Genomic DNA, 12823 nt, shown 5'->3' with positions numbered 1-12823 from the left:
GGAAGGAGCCTCGATTGAGGAAGTGGAGGAAAGGTGGGCTCTTATATACGTATTCCTGAAATTCCTCCATCTTCTCAAGGGTGCCCCAATGTCTAAGGAGAGGTGGTTAATTTGTTTATTACGGCAATTTCATTTTATCAAAAATCTTAGCATAAGCTTCTATTTTTAAGAACCTCTGCTTTCCTTTTATCTGCTTTGGCGGTATCTTCAAATATTTCTATAGTTCCAAAATTTGCTCCATTATTGCTCCAATAATTCCATTATTTTTTTTTAAATTGGGCATATTAAATATTGAATAGATACAAAAAATATATGTAAGGCAGAGCCTCCTGCCTCTTGTGCATGGGCAGGGCTCTCTGTGTTCTGGTTGCTTCTTGGTCCCTCAGCCCTGGGGGTGGCCGGGTGTGGCTCCAGGTGGCCTGACCTCCCAGGCAGTTCCCCTCCGGCCACCCAGAGCAGTGCCAGGTGCCTTGGAGCAGCACGAGCAAAGCGGGATCTGACTTGTGGTGTACTTGAACAAGGTCGGGCAATGCTGCAATACGGTGTCAAGGTGACAGTCGAACGACCATCTGTGACCACAGCACACAGTCTAAGAAGCAGAGTGTGTGTTACCCTTTTTGACCAGCCTTCTCCTGGGGTGGGGCGCTCTAATTAATAGGTGAGGGGAACGGGCACAGGGAAGCACGATTCGGTGCGTCGGCGGCGTGAGGAAGAGTGGTCAGTCGCACCAGCCGTGTGATTGTCACAGGCCGTCCTCTAAGGAAGGCCAGCTCCGCTGCCCTTCGTCTCAGAGTCCGAGAGCTCATCCTGAACACACAGGCGATGTGGACCGTGGACCGTGCTTTACGTAAGACTTGCGTCCCTAAAAATTTCCATGGAAACAGAGCTTTGCAAATCTAATCACGTTTACCGTAGATGCGGGGAGCGAGGGGGGGTCTGAAGGAAAGTGTCACCGAAGTTAAATCCCTCCTCTAACCCACCCCCACCTTGGCTGAGGAGTTAAGTCTCGATTTTTGACTCAGGCTAGAACGTGTCTGGGTTCAACCGTCAAGACTTACTAAGAGAAAGAAATGGGTTTCATTAGGCAAAAGGCAGATGGAATATTAGTAAAAAAAAAAAAAAAAAATTCCCCAAAACCCATTATTGGGAGCTTTGTAATGGTAAACAGCATGAGGATGGCAGACTGGGGTCCGGGCTGGGGGTCGGTGCTAACTGACCAGGTGGCTCTTCAGCTCTTGTCCTTTCCAGACGTGTGGAGATTTCAGCTTCACAGAACCTGCTGCTCTGGCCTCAGAAGCCTAGGTTACCACCTGCTTGGGCCTCGTGAGGAGACCTCGTGTGTGGCAGACAGCTGGGGGCGGCTCCCTCTGGGTCCACACCCCCCGAAAAGGAGCCCGACTCTTCTCGCTTCTTCCAGGTGTTCCTGGGCTTGTGGCGGCATCACTCCAACCTCTGCCTCCATCGCCACCTGGCCTTTTCTGTGTCGTCTTCTGCCTCTCAGAAGGATGCTTGTCATTGGAGTTAGGGCCTGCCCGGATAGTCCAGGATGATCTTACCGTGAGATTCTTAATTATTTCTGCAAAGGCCCTTTTTCCAAGATAGGTCACATTCCCAGGTTCTGGGGGTTAGGATGTGGACTTATTTTTTTGAGGGGGGATGACCCTACACATCTCCTACACAACCCCATCTTGCCTTACCTAGAAACCACCCCTCACTAACTTCAGTGTCTGGTAGGCTCATGAGGCAGCACGGTGTGGTCAGAGTGGAGAAAACGAGGCTCAGGACTGAGGCGGGTGGTCACAAGCAGAGGCCTGGAATCCGACAGAACCTGGGACTCAGTCCTGGCTCCCCAGGTACCGACTGTGAGACCTGAGCAAGTGATCGAGCCTCTCAGGACTCCAGTTCCTCGTCTCTCACATGAGGAGGGGAGAGTCTTCCTGCCACCTGTTGTGAAGATGAACAGAGATGACACATTAAAAGCAAGTGCGCTGGACCAGAGAAAATGCTCTCTGTGTAGCCGTGATGATGGTCTGGGAGGGAGGAACCTGGGCCTCGGTCCTGACTGTTCCCAGGCAGCCACGTGACCGCTGCTGGGGGCCCACCTCTCGGCATGTCTCCGGGATGCATAAGAGATTCCTAGCCTTTCCAGCCACGGCGGCCTCACACCCTGATCCGGTAGACACTACCCAGGAAGTGTCTGAGGCTCCTGCCATTCTCATTTTTGACCAGCTTTAGTTTAGCTCAGGTATACTCCTTAGACTGGGCTTCCAGAATAATGTTCTGGAGAATTCTGCAGTGTATTTCAAAGTAATGTTTGCTGCTCAGCATTCATTCGGAAAATGGTTTCAGGGGGTTGTATTTCACTCCTTCTTGGAAGGAAACAGGCTGAAGAGTCCCTGAGTTAAAGAACAGGATTAGAGAACCACTTATTTAATCCATCCTCCTGCATCTAGATAAGATTGTCCAGGAACAGAAAAATCACAGCAGGTCAGAGACTGTCCTGGCCCCTGGGCAGACAGAGCCTATGCAGAGTAAGCCCTCAGAAAACACAAGTGCAGCTGGAATTTACAGGTGAAGAAATCGAAGCTCAGAGAGGTCAGGTGACCTGCCCAGCATCCCGCGGCATCCGTTTTCCGACTCTCAGACCGGGATTCTTTTTTCCTAGGGTTCTTTCTAGGATTCTTATTTCATCTGACATTGCTTTCGGGTCCCGCTGCTTAGGATACATCCTTATTAAACATGGCCGTGCTGCTGTTCAGGTAAACTTAAAAATATATTTACTCCTCCTAGTGCAATTACAATTCGGTGCAATGTTCAAAGGGAAGTGGCTCCTGGATGAGACGGAGCAGAGAGAGGTTCTTCCAAATAGAAGGTCTGCGATGACCTAAATGTTCAGTTTCATTGTAAAAGAGGACACGTCCTTTATTTGCAAACCGAATCTTCGTTTAAAAGGCTAAGCCACATCTATCCCCGCCCCCACCTTTGTTCAGATTTTTTTCTCCCCTCTGAACAGAGTTTTTGCTCACATGGTCTTATCTGCCAAAGTTCTCAAGATCTCTTTCTCATTGTCAGCATCCTCTCAAACGAAGCTAGATACACACATTTAGATCTTTTTTTTTCTAAAGACATAAAACTTCCATGGTAATGAAAACTAGGAGCATCTCCCACTCAGCTCCCTATTTGAATCGTATTTCTCATCAATTCGGAAAGTAGTCTGACCTTTGCTCGGGGGGGGGGGGCGCGTGCCAGGTATTATGGGCTGTTGAGGGAAAAATCCATGCAGCGTGAGAGGTGACGGCTGTTCTGCAGAATGGGACCTGCTTCGTGGGGCCGACCTCTCACCTATTTCACAAGTCTTCACCTTTCTTACCGGCCGCGTGCTCCACGGTTGGCCTGTCTCTGAGGGTGGTTCCGGTGGTTCTGGTAAACACTGGGCCTTCGGCAGGCTGCGGAAAGGAAAACGGCTTGATTTCCAAACGGTGGCGTGGTATGGACCGCTGTGTGTACGAGCGTGTGTGCTCGTGTGTGGACGGGGCGTGGGAGGAGGGGAGGAAATCAGTGTATAAATCACATCTTGCAAATCCTTCCGTTGCTTCGCTTTTCCCGAGCTCTGATTTATGTACTGGGATCGTGGGGTCTGTGTCGCTTCTTCTGGCTGTAAGTTTGGATTTAGCGGGGCGCTCCATAAAAACGTTCAGTGATTTGCATGCTCTGGGCTGATTGAGTTGCATTCTTTATATGACCGTTTTTAGATGAATTGTCTCTGCGGGCCTCTGTCTTTTTGTTTTCTGGGGTTCAGAGGTCACATCAAAAACCTCCCTGCCTGCTGCCTGATGTGACCTTTGAACTCCAAAGGGCACAAGATCATGAGGCCATAAAATCAGCCACGAACACTAAAGGTGTCATTCTGATTGTCCTCTGAGGACAGGAGTTTAGGGCTCAATCACATGATCCAGAGTAGAGGAAATACTGAGAGAGCAAAAAGCAGGGAACGCTGTGCATCTGACTCTCAATCCGCAGCCAGGAAGGATATAAAAAAGCCTCAAGGGATCGACCTTGTATGAATTGCTAAAGATGCCAGCTGTGTCTTTCTCCAGCTGTTTCTGGTTGGAAGGCCCTGAGAACGTGGAGCATGCCAAATCTGCAGGCCGTTCGGTGCAAGATGTTGTTTTTTTATGGCGTCGCCCTAATCAGGTTCATTTTTCCGCACGCTGTCTGTCTTGGCCTGCGTGGAGGCGGCAGGGATTTATGGGGAGGTGGTCTACGCTGGCACATGGTATTCAAACTCCCAGGAAGGGCAGCCAAGGGAGATGAAACCTGAGAGCCTGGCTTGGAAGGAAGCGCTCCGGATTAGCTGCTGGTTTTTTAAAGGGGGAAGAAGCATTGGCTCAGTGTCAAACCTCCAAAGAGAGTGTCATTAGAAAGGGGAAAAATCTATTCGGGATAATGGTAAAGGTCTCCTTGTGGCCGGCTAGCATTTCAGGACACACCAAAACAAACACGCAAGGGTAAACGCAGCGGAAGCCTGCAGGGCCCGGCATCGACACGGGAAGGCTTGGTTCAGGCTCAGCATCCTCGGCATCAAATAAATTATCCAGAATATTCTAAAACCATAAGTGAATTTCCACTGATTTACGCGGAGGTTTCCAAGGTCTTTCAAAAATGCATGTGAGGAGCATTTATACTCTTCGGTGGCTGGGGGAAGTAGAGCCTACGGCTGCAAATAAGCTGCCACCGTGGAGAAAAGCCCATAAACAGAATCCGGAGAGGGAGGAGAGGTCGTCCTTGGCGAGAGGTCACCGTCCAGCCTGGACTGCACGGAGGGGGAAACCCAGCTTCATGACGCAGGGGATCCAAGAGACATCTGTCCCCAGATGTCATTCTCACACCCAAAGCGAGTGGCAAGCGGCGGGAAGGGGTGTTTTTAAAGGAGAAAGGGGATGTATAGCCATCTGAGCTCCCCCTTCCAGGGCAAGGAAAGGGGATACTCCTGACCTGAAACTCCAACTCCTGGCTGTGGATTTGAAGGACTTAGAGGGCCAGGCAGGTATTTGAGAATTTTAGGCTGAAAACATGAGAGTTAGCTGCAGTTAAGAAACAGGAGCCCAGGCAGAGATGGGGGTGGGAGGCAGCTCTCGCTGGGATGGCTGGTCCTCAAGCTGGGGAGGGATGGCAAACGTGGAGATGGACTGCAGGAAGGGTGCCGTCTCTGGAGGATCTGGGTTTTCTGCTCATTCCAGGTCCTGCGCATTCAGGGATTGTTTTCCTAGGAAGAGCCGAGCATCTGGAGCAAAAATCTTGTCTGTCTCTACCTGCCAGAGCAGCTGTTTTGAAGGTGGGGCACAACGCAACTCTGAGTCGACTGGGAAGTTCAAGTGCGTGATGCACCGGTACCTTTGAGAGGTGGCGTCTGCCCAGTGCCGAGACCAGGTCTTGTGTATCCTCTGATCACCCATCTTGTCCCCAACACCTGCTCTCAGAGAGGTCAGAGGGCCCCACCTGGGTCCTTGTGCCTTCTTGGATTTGGACCAGGGACAGTTTAAGCTCCTGAGTTTCTTTGGTTTGCTTGATGGAAAAGGAAGTCGCCTTGTTGGGGAAGGGGACACATCCCGAGGCTGTAGGAGAGGAATGAACAGAGGACAGTGTTGACTGAGGGGAGCCGGCGGGAGCGGGTTAGGGAGGGGCCTGAGAACATCTTCTGGTGGGGCCGATTTTTCACAGCGGAGCGGGGAGGATGCTCCTTCAAGCCCCCACGCTGCTGGTTTCCCTGGTCCATGAGCCTGTGGCGGGCTGCCTGCCTTTTCCACCGGTTCGAAGCCCACTTTTCCTCAAAAGACCAGGTTAAACGCCCTCGCCTCTGGCTCGGCCAGCCACGAGGGATCTTTTCTTTCTGACGACGCGGAGTGCCTGCGTTTGGTGTGTGTTACACGTGGCTTCCTGTCGCAGGGCTCCACAAGCCCATGAAGTGTAGAATAACCACACAACTGACAGCGTAGTCCCGTGCCGCTCTCACAGGGTGGTGCTCTCGGAGGGCCTAGGGCACGAGAGTTCAGTTCCGCTGGGTGTCGGGGGCAGTCAGGCCGGGAACAGGGTCTCTGCTATCTGGACCCCACCCTCAGAGATTCCGGCGTCAGCTGCTCTGCTGAAGTCAGTACTCCTTACAAGCTCCCCAGATGGCTCTACTGTGTGGCCCGGGTTGGGGGTCACTGATAGTGGAGTAATCCTGTCGCCTGGCTCTTGCATTTACCTGTTAGAATTCCACCCACACAGTGGGAGAGGACATTTAACTGGCTGAACTTAGGACCAGGTGTTTAGTCAGGTCCAATTAGCCATGGCTGGGGTGGGAGGCAGGAGAGGTTAAGTCATGAACTACAAACCTGGCTATTGCTACTCTTTTAGATTTGGGGTGTATTTCCCAAGAGTGGGAGGTTGTGTGCTGGGCAGACATCCCCAAAAGTGGCTGGTCCAACTCCTTGTGCCATTATGGTATCAAACTTTACTATGCTCGTTTGGTTTGTGGCCTATGAGCTCTTCAAAGGCAGAGACGGTCATTTTTTGAGACCCCGTGTATTAATCATGTTTTTAATTTTCTATATTTTGTGATGCTTTTGACATCTCGGTGCCTTCCAGACCCAGGGAGGGACTGCTCCTCCCAGAGTTAGCTAATTCCTAGGGGTTGCATCCAGCTTGTCCGCAAGCCTGCCTTTGGGATGCGAACCAATCCCAAGTTCATACGGCCCGTCTGCCCTCTTTCATCAGGCTTCGGCAGTCCAGGACATTATCCTCCGGCCCCACATCACCTCAGAGCCTGGCATTAGATAGCTGGAGACCATCCTTGTAGCCCAGAGCCTTCTGAAGTTCTTCTAACTACCCCTTCCCAAGCTTGCCCCGCCGCTTACCCTGCCTTTCCCATCCCTTCCCACAAAAACCGCAATAAAGACTTCTGCCCACGCTCTCCCCACACCCTCTCTCTCCTGGCTGACCCCGGTGCCTCTCCGCGGTGCTCCCCACGGCATGGTGTTGTGCGCCCTCCTCTTGGGAACTGTAACAAACTAGTCTTCCTTTCTTTTTTCACCTGTGTATTCACCCACATAACAGCCATGCGGAGCACCTGAGACAGCAATTTTATCGCCCCAGAAGTTTCCCTTGTACTCCTAAATCAGTGCCTTCCCGCCCAGAGATAACCATTATTCTGACTTCTGTAAGTTTTAGATGTTCTTGAACTTCATGTAAATAGGACTATTTTGCTTCTGGCTTCTTAAACTCGTCAGTACGCCTCTGAAATTCATCCGCGCTCCTCCATGTGCTGGTACCTTGTTCTTCTTTGTGGTCGTGCAGTATTGCATCCAGATGGACCTCCTAGGACCTGCTGATGGGGTGTCGTAAACTATCTTTTCAGCTGCAGTCATCTCCTGATCCTTTGGCCTCACCTGAATCAAAAGAAAATCTCTGACTCATTTCAAAACGCCCCACTGCCTGTCATTTAGAAGGAGAGTGATAAATATTTGCTGAATTGAGTGAACGCATGGATGAATGGATGAGCAGACCCTTGAGAGTTCAGTGGGGCCTGGGCGTGATGTTATATGCTTGATCTCGCCCTGGGCCACTTCTCCCAGGCTCCCTTCTCTGTCATGAGAAGAACCCGAGGCAATTACAATGGAAAAACAGAATGGAGGGACCAGATGACTCCCTGAGAAAAGGCAATCAGACTAAAGACCCAGGGCAGAAGAAGAGGTGTGAGTTCGGCGCCCGTGATCCTGCGGGAGCCCTTCATGGTGCTTGTCCACAGACGTGATGAATGAGTGTACCCTGACTTCTGTGGCGCTGTGCTAGGCCTTTCTCTTCCCTTCTCCTCGTCTTCTCTCTCTAAGACAAAAGATGCCTGGCACTGAAGGACTGTCCCTTAGAGTCGAAACTGGGAGAAACTGACAAACTTGATCCTGATTCATTAGACTCCTTGATGAATTATGGGAAACGGAGGGCAATCGTGACTGGAGTAACTCAACGAACCCAGGAACCCCAGTGATGGATGGATGGCAAGAAAGAAACATTAGTCGACTCTTACTCACTCCGATGATGTCATTTTTAACCAGCGTGAACATCCCCCCGGAGCCAACCTGGAGACAGAGTAGTGATAATGGGGGTGGGGTCCCCGAGGGCTAATGTCAACCAGACCTCAGAATCCTGGCAGTCCATCCTGCCACGAGTTCATTTAGATGCTCCGTTTAGCTCTTGAATTAAATCAAGACGTGGCTAAAACTTTAAGCAATCCAGTTCAGCCACCAAACTCACGCATGAGCAGCGAATAAAATGAAGGTCACAGAAGTCCGGGAGAGAGAATGTGACAGTCTGCGTGGATGAACGGGGTTTCGCCAAATGGCCTTAGAGACGACAAGGAGGCCGAGGCCGGCAGTTCATTGAGAACAGGAGTGGCAACCTGTCGAGAGCCAGTGCCAGATATCCGATCCCTGCTTTCCTAGAGCACACAGGTGTGTGTGTGTGGTTTCACCTGCCCATGTGGAAAAATAGGTAAGAAAGTTCTAAAAAAAAAACCCAAAATAATCTCAAAAAAAACTTTTCCATGTTCACCTAAAGACTTCTTTATGTTAGTTAGCAGCTCTTTTCCATGGAAAATTAATTCACATTTTGATGTGCATGGTATTTCTTTACATAATCGGTTTGCTTTAGTCCGAATTCCTGAGCTCTAGGAAGGGGTGGGGACTGAAGTCCAGTGTGGTCCCTGGTAGGCCGGGCCTTTGGCAGCGTGACTGTAAGCCGGGAATGAGGGTGCAAAGTAGTGGAGAAGGAAGCGCCAGGCTCCAAAGACCAGCTTCTCCTCTGGACTTGGCTTAGCATCCTGCAAAGCACCTCCGCCCCCCAGCCCCCCACGAGGTACAGGGGAGGCCAACTGTTTTCTGTGTGTTTACAAGAGTCCCAAGGGTAAGGAGAGGACATGGACATAGAGGCCTGGCAGGGGGAAGCCAGGAGGTTGCTGTGGAGACCTTGGGGACCATCGGCCACCTCTGAGATGACTGCAGCCCAGACACTCCCCCTTTGTACGCCCCCTCCTCCCATCATTGCTTTGGCCCTTCAGAGCCTGGAACTTAGACACCACTGTGAGAAAGGACCAGAGAGGCCCTGTGCAAAGTAAGGCTGCCTCCGGCCTGACTGCCCACGTAGCTCGATGGTCCTGCCTCCCTAACTCTCTGACTTCATCTCTCCCACCCCCCTCTCACTCCTCTCTTTCCCTCGCTCTCTTGCTCACTCCGCTCTAGCCACACTGGCCTCCTTGCAGATCTGTGTGCGCCAAAACATAGTCCTCTCTCAGGGTCTTTGCATTTGCTGTTCTCACTTCCCAGAACGCTCTAAGCCCAGAAATGCTCATGGTCCCCTTCCCACATCGCTATTTAAATGTCATGTTTTCAGAGAGGCCTCCCCTGACATTTTATTTAAAACGACAGCACCATCCATGACTCTCTGTCCTGCTTTATTTGTCTTCCAAGCACTTATCACGACGGACATTATATATGTATACATGTGCCCCATTTATATAATATGTGTTTGTTTATTTGTTTGTTTTCTATTTCCCCCCATTAGGATGTCAGCTTTGCCAGGGCAAGGACTCAGTCACTCGTATCCACAGTGCCTGTGCACCAACAGTTCCTGAATGAATGGGCGAATCCACACAGCCCTCTCTCCCTCTATTGCTTGTGCACACGTGGAATGCAGGGGACTTAGCACCAACCTGCCCCTCCGGACTCGGTCACACACCTCTGCCTTCGGAACCTGCCATTTAAGCCCTCTGTTCCTTCTCCACTCCCTCCGCCTGGAGAAACTTTATCTAGCCTGGGGCAGAGCTGTCTGGCTCTGACTGATCACGTATTCTTCTAAATCTATTATTTATGCCTCAACCGTATGCCCTCAGTCCTTCAGGCCTGAGGCTTCTTATGCTTAGAAGCCAGGCTTTGAAACACAGAAAGCTTTTTCCCCTCTTAAAACTGCAGTCTCTGCTGCGAGTTTCCAAAAGCCTATTTTGTAACCTAGAAGTGAAGGCTTGATTCCTTTTACTACGGTTTGCAATGTCATCACTTTCCTAATGCAGGATGTGTGGATGTCCCTGTGGCTGCCTGTATCACAGGGCCGGCCAAATGGGAAGCAGTAAGGCAAGGGCGGAAGACTAAAATATTCTCTGCCACATTCTGTACGGCGAAGAAACGCGAACTAAGTGTCGCGAGTTGTAAATGACCTCAGTAAAACCTCTTTACAAGCACCTTCTAATTGGTGCCAAAGAATTAACGCGCATCAGTAAAAATAATAAGACCAGAGTTGCTGGGTGTGGGGAAACAGCTGCACTCACTCGCTCTCTATTTCGAGAGAGCAGTCAGGCAAATGCGCAACAAGAGCGATGAAATGGTTGATCCCCTGGTCACGCATTGGCGATACCCCTGGTCATCCCCCCTGGGGAATACGGATGGACCAGAAGGGGCAAATGAAAAACCGTGCTTTGTTCAATGATCATCGTGCCATTATTTAGCAACAATGAAAACACTCAGGACAGGAAAGTGTTTAAAGCAGAGTGTGATCTGTTAAGACGAGGGCATAGGATAGTAGCTGAGTCTTTGGAGTCAGGGTAGGGTATCTACTTTAACCAACACCACCAAGCCGAGGGGGCTGATTACAGTAAATGTTTATTTCTCCCCCGCATCACCATCATTGAGGGTGGGCTGGAAAAGTCGCTCCTCTACTCCATACACTCTCTCATGGACCCAGGGTCCAGCCATTTAGTGGCTTCATCATTTCTTCTCTGCCTCAGACAGATGGATAAGGGAACAAAGGGATAACAGAAGGCTGCAAGGGAGAATTCGTGAACCAGATCTGTGGGTCCGAAGTCGACATTACCTCTACCCGCATTCTAGTTGCCAGAACTCGGTCATCTAGTCACATCCAGCTGCAAGGGAGGCTGGGAAATGAGGCCTCGCTATGCGCCCAGGTTGGAAGGGTGCCGGAGTCTGGTGAACGCACAGCAGTCAACGAGTGCCAGCCACGTCGTGACACGCGCATCGACTCTGCCGACACGTGGGAATTTAAATATTAAATAACATTAAACAGGAAAAACAGAACCCGGAACCGCTACCTAGGACTAATTACTAATAACCATGTAATTGTGGCTATGTATATTCACCAACTCAGAAGCGATTTTAGAGTACTGTGGCCTTCGAAACTGTGTGCGGTCTTTACTTCTCCTGGGAGATGAGAAAGTGTGATACGGTGGGAAGAACAGGAGGTGTGGAATCACGTGACCGGAGCTTAAGTTCCATTATACTGTTCACCTGTTTGAGACTTCTTCATTAAAAACAGAGGCTTTTCTCAACTATTTTTTTTTTTTCCTGGCTATAAACCCCTTTCACTGAACACAATCAGAAATATATTTTTAGAAGTATGTAATCGCTTTTCAACTTACTGGTAACCACTGTTGATATTGCTTTCCAGGCTTTTTTTCTAGGCCAATATGTATATATTTAATGTCTTCATCATATTCCATGATGTAGATGTGCCACAACTTAAACCACTCTGCTATTGGGGTACATCGTTTCCAGGTTTTACTGGTATAAATTACTCTCTAAGGAATGTCTTTTAGATACATCTCAGCATACATTTCTGGTTACTTTATAAGACAGCGTCCTTTAAGAGGAATAACCGGGTCAGAGAATATGACTATTTTCAAGGTTCTTGATACGCATTGCCAAACTGCCTTCCGGAAAGGTCGTATAATTCATATTCTACTCTCACTTGACCTCTGTAGCATCTGGTATTATCATACTTTCTATTTATTGCCAATTTGATAAGCAAGAAGCTGTACCTGGTGACTTCATTTTTAATTTCTTTGATTACTTTTTCTGGCTGAATAACTTTTCTCGTGTGTATTGGGCAGGTGTTTGTATTTCCTCTTCTGTAAATTGTCTATTTATAACCTTTGCTCATTTTCTATTTCTTTTTCTTATTGATTTCTATGGATGCCTTATATTGTAAGAATATTAACCTTTACCTGTCATGTATGTAGCTTACACTTTTCCAGTTTATTGTTTGCCTTTATTTTTTATTTTTTGTATTTTATATAGACATTTAAAATCTTCATATGACGGAATCTGTTAGTCTTTTCTTTTGTGGCTTCCTGCAATATTTTATACTTGGAGAATCTTTCATTATGGGAATCAGATAAATATTTACCTACATTTTCTTATAGGTTTTTATAATTCGGGGGTATTATAATTTTAACGTGTCTGGAATTTATTTTATTTTGTAATGTGAAACGAGGATTTAAATGTTTCCCGCCACCAAGAGAGCCAATTTTTCTAAAATCACATTTGAATAATTCACTCTTTACCCACTGACTTGAAGTACCTCCTATATTACCCACAAGGATCTTATTACAGTGTAGATTTTAGAATCTGTCACGCAGAAATTATAATCTGTTCCTTACCACCCAGAGTCGTCATGAAAATCGAATGAGATAAAACTATGCGAAACGGTTTCTCAAATTCTGAAACATTCGACAAAAGCTCTGGTGGCTCATCGAACTTTAAAAAGAGAAAGGAAAGAGGAAATGGGCACCAAACTGCTTGCCATTTTCCCAAGGAAAACATATATAATGACGTACAGTCGACTACTGATGACTTTGGGTTGAGCCACCATGAGGGTTTCTAGGTCCTTTATGTTTCCCTCTTTCACGATCATGTCTGTTTTTGTTCCCATTCACGTCTTGCCAAAACTACGAGAAGAAAAGACAGAACGTTTTTTACCCCAGTCTTATAAACATGGGCAA

At 48.7% G+C, this 12823-nt stretch overlaps 1 long non-coding RNA gene across 1 annotated transcript; it reads left to right on the top strand.

The window, feature by feature from the left end:
• Nucleotides 1-376: 376 nt before the first annotated feature.
• On the top strand, nt 377-12419 carry LOC118610050. The gene is made up of 3 exons (XR_004953741.1): nt 377-847; nt 1418-5335; nt 9598-12419. It is a non-coding gene; the product is annotated as an uncharacterized LOC118610050 (long non-coding RNA).
• Nucleotides 12420-12823: the final 404 nt, after the last annotated feature.

The sequence above is a fragment of the Rousettus aegyptiacus genome, unplaced genomic scaffold, assembly GCF_014176215.1.
Source record: "Rousettus aegyptiacus isolate mRouAeg1 unplaced genomic scaffold, mRouAeg1.p scaffold_m13_p_12, whole genome shotgun sequence".
In the NCBI taxonomy this organism is placed as follows: domain Eukaryota; kingdom Metazoa; phylum Chordata; class Mammalia; order Chiroptera; family Pteropodidae; genus Rousettus; species Rousettus aegyptiacus.
This window is presented reverse-complemented; position numbering and strand designations above follow the sequence as displayed.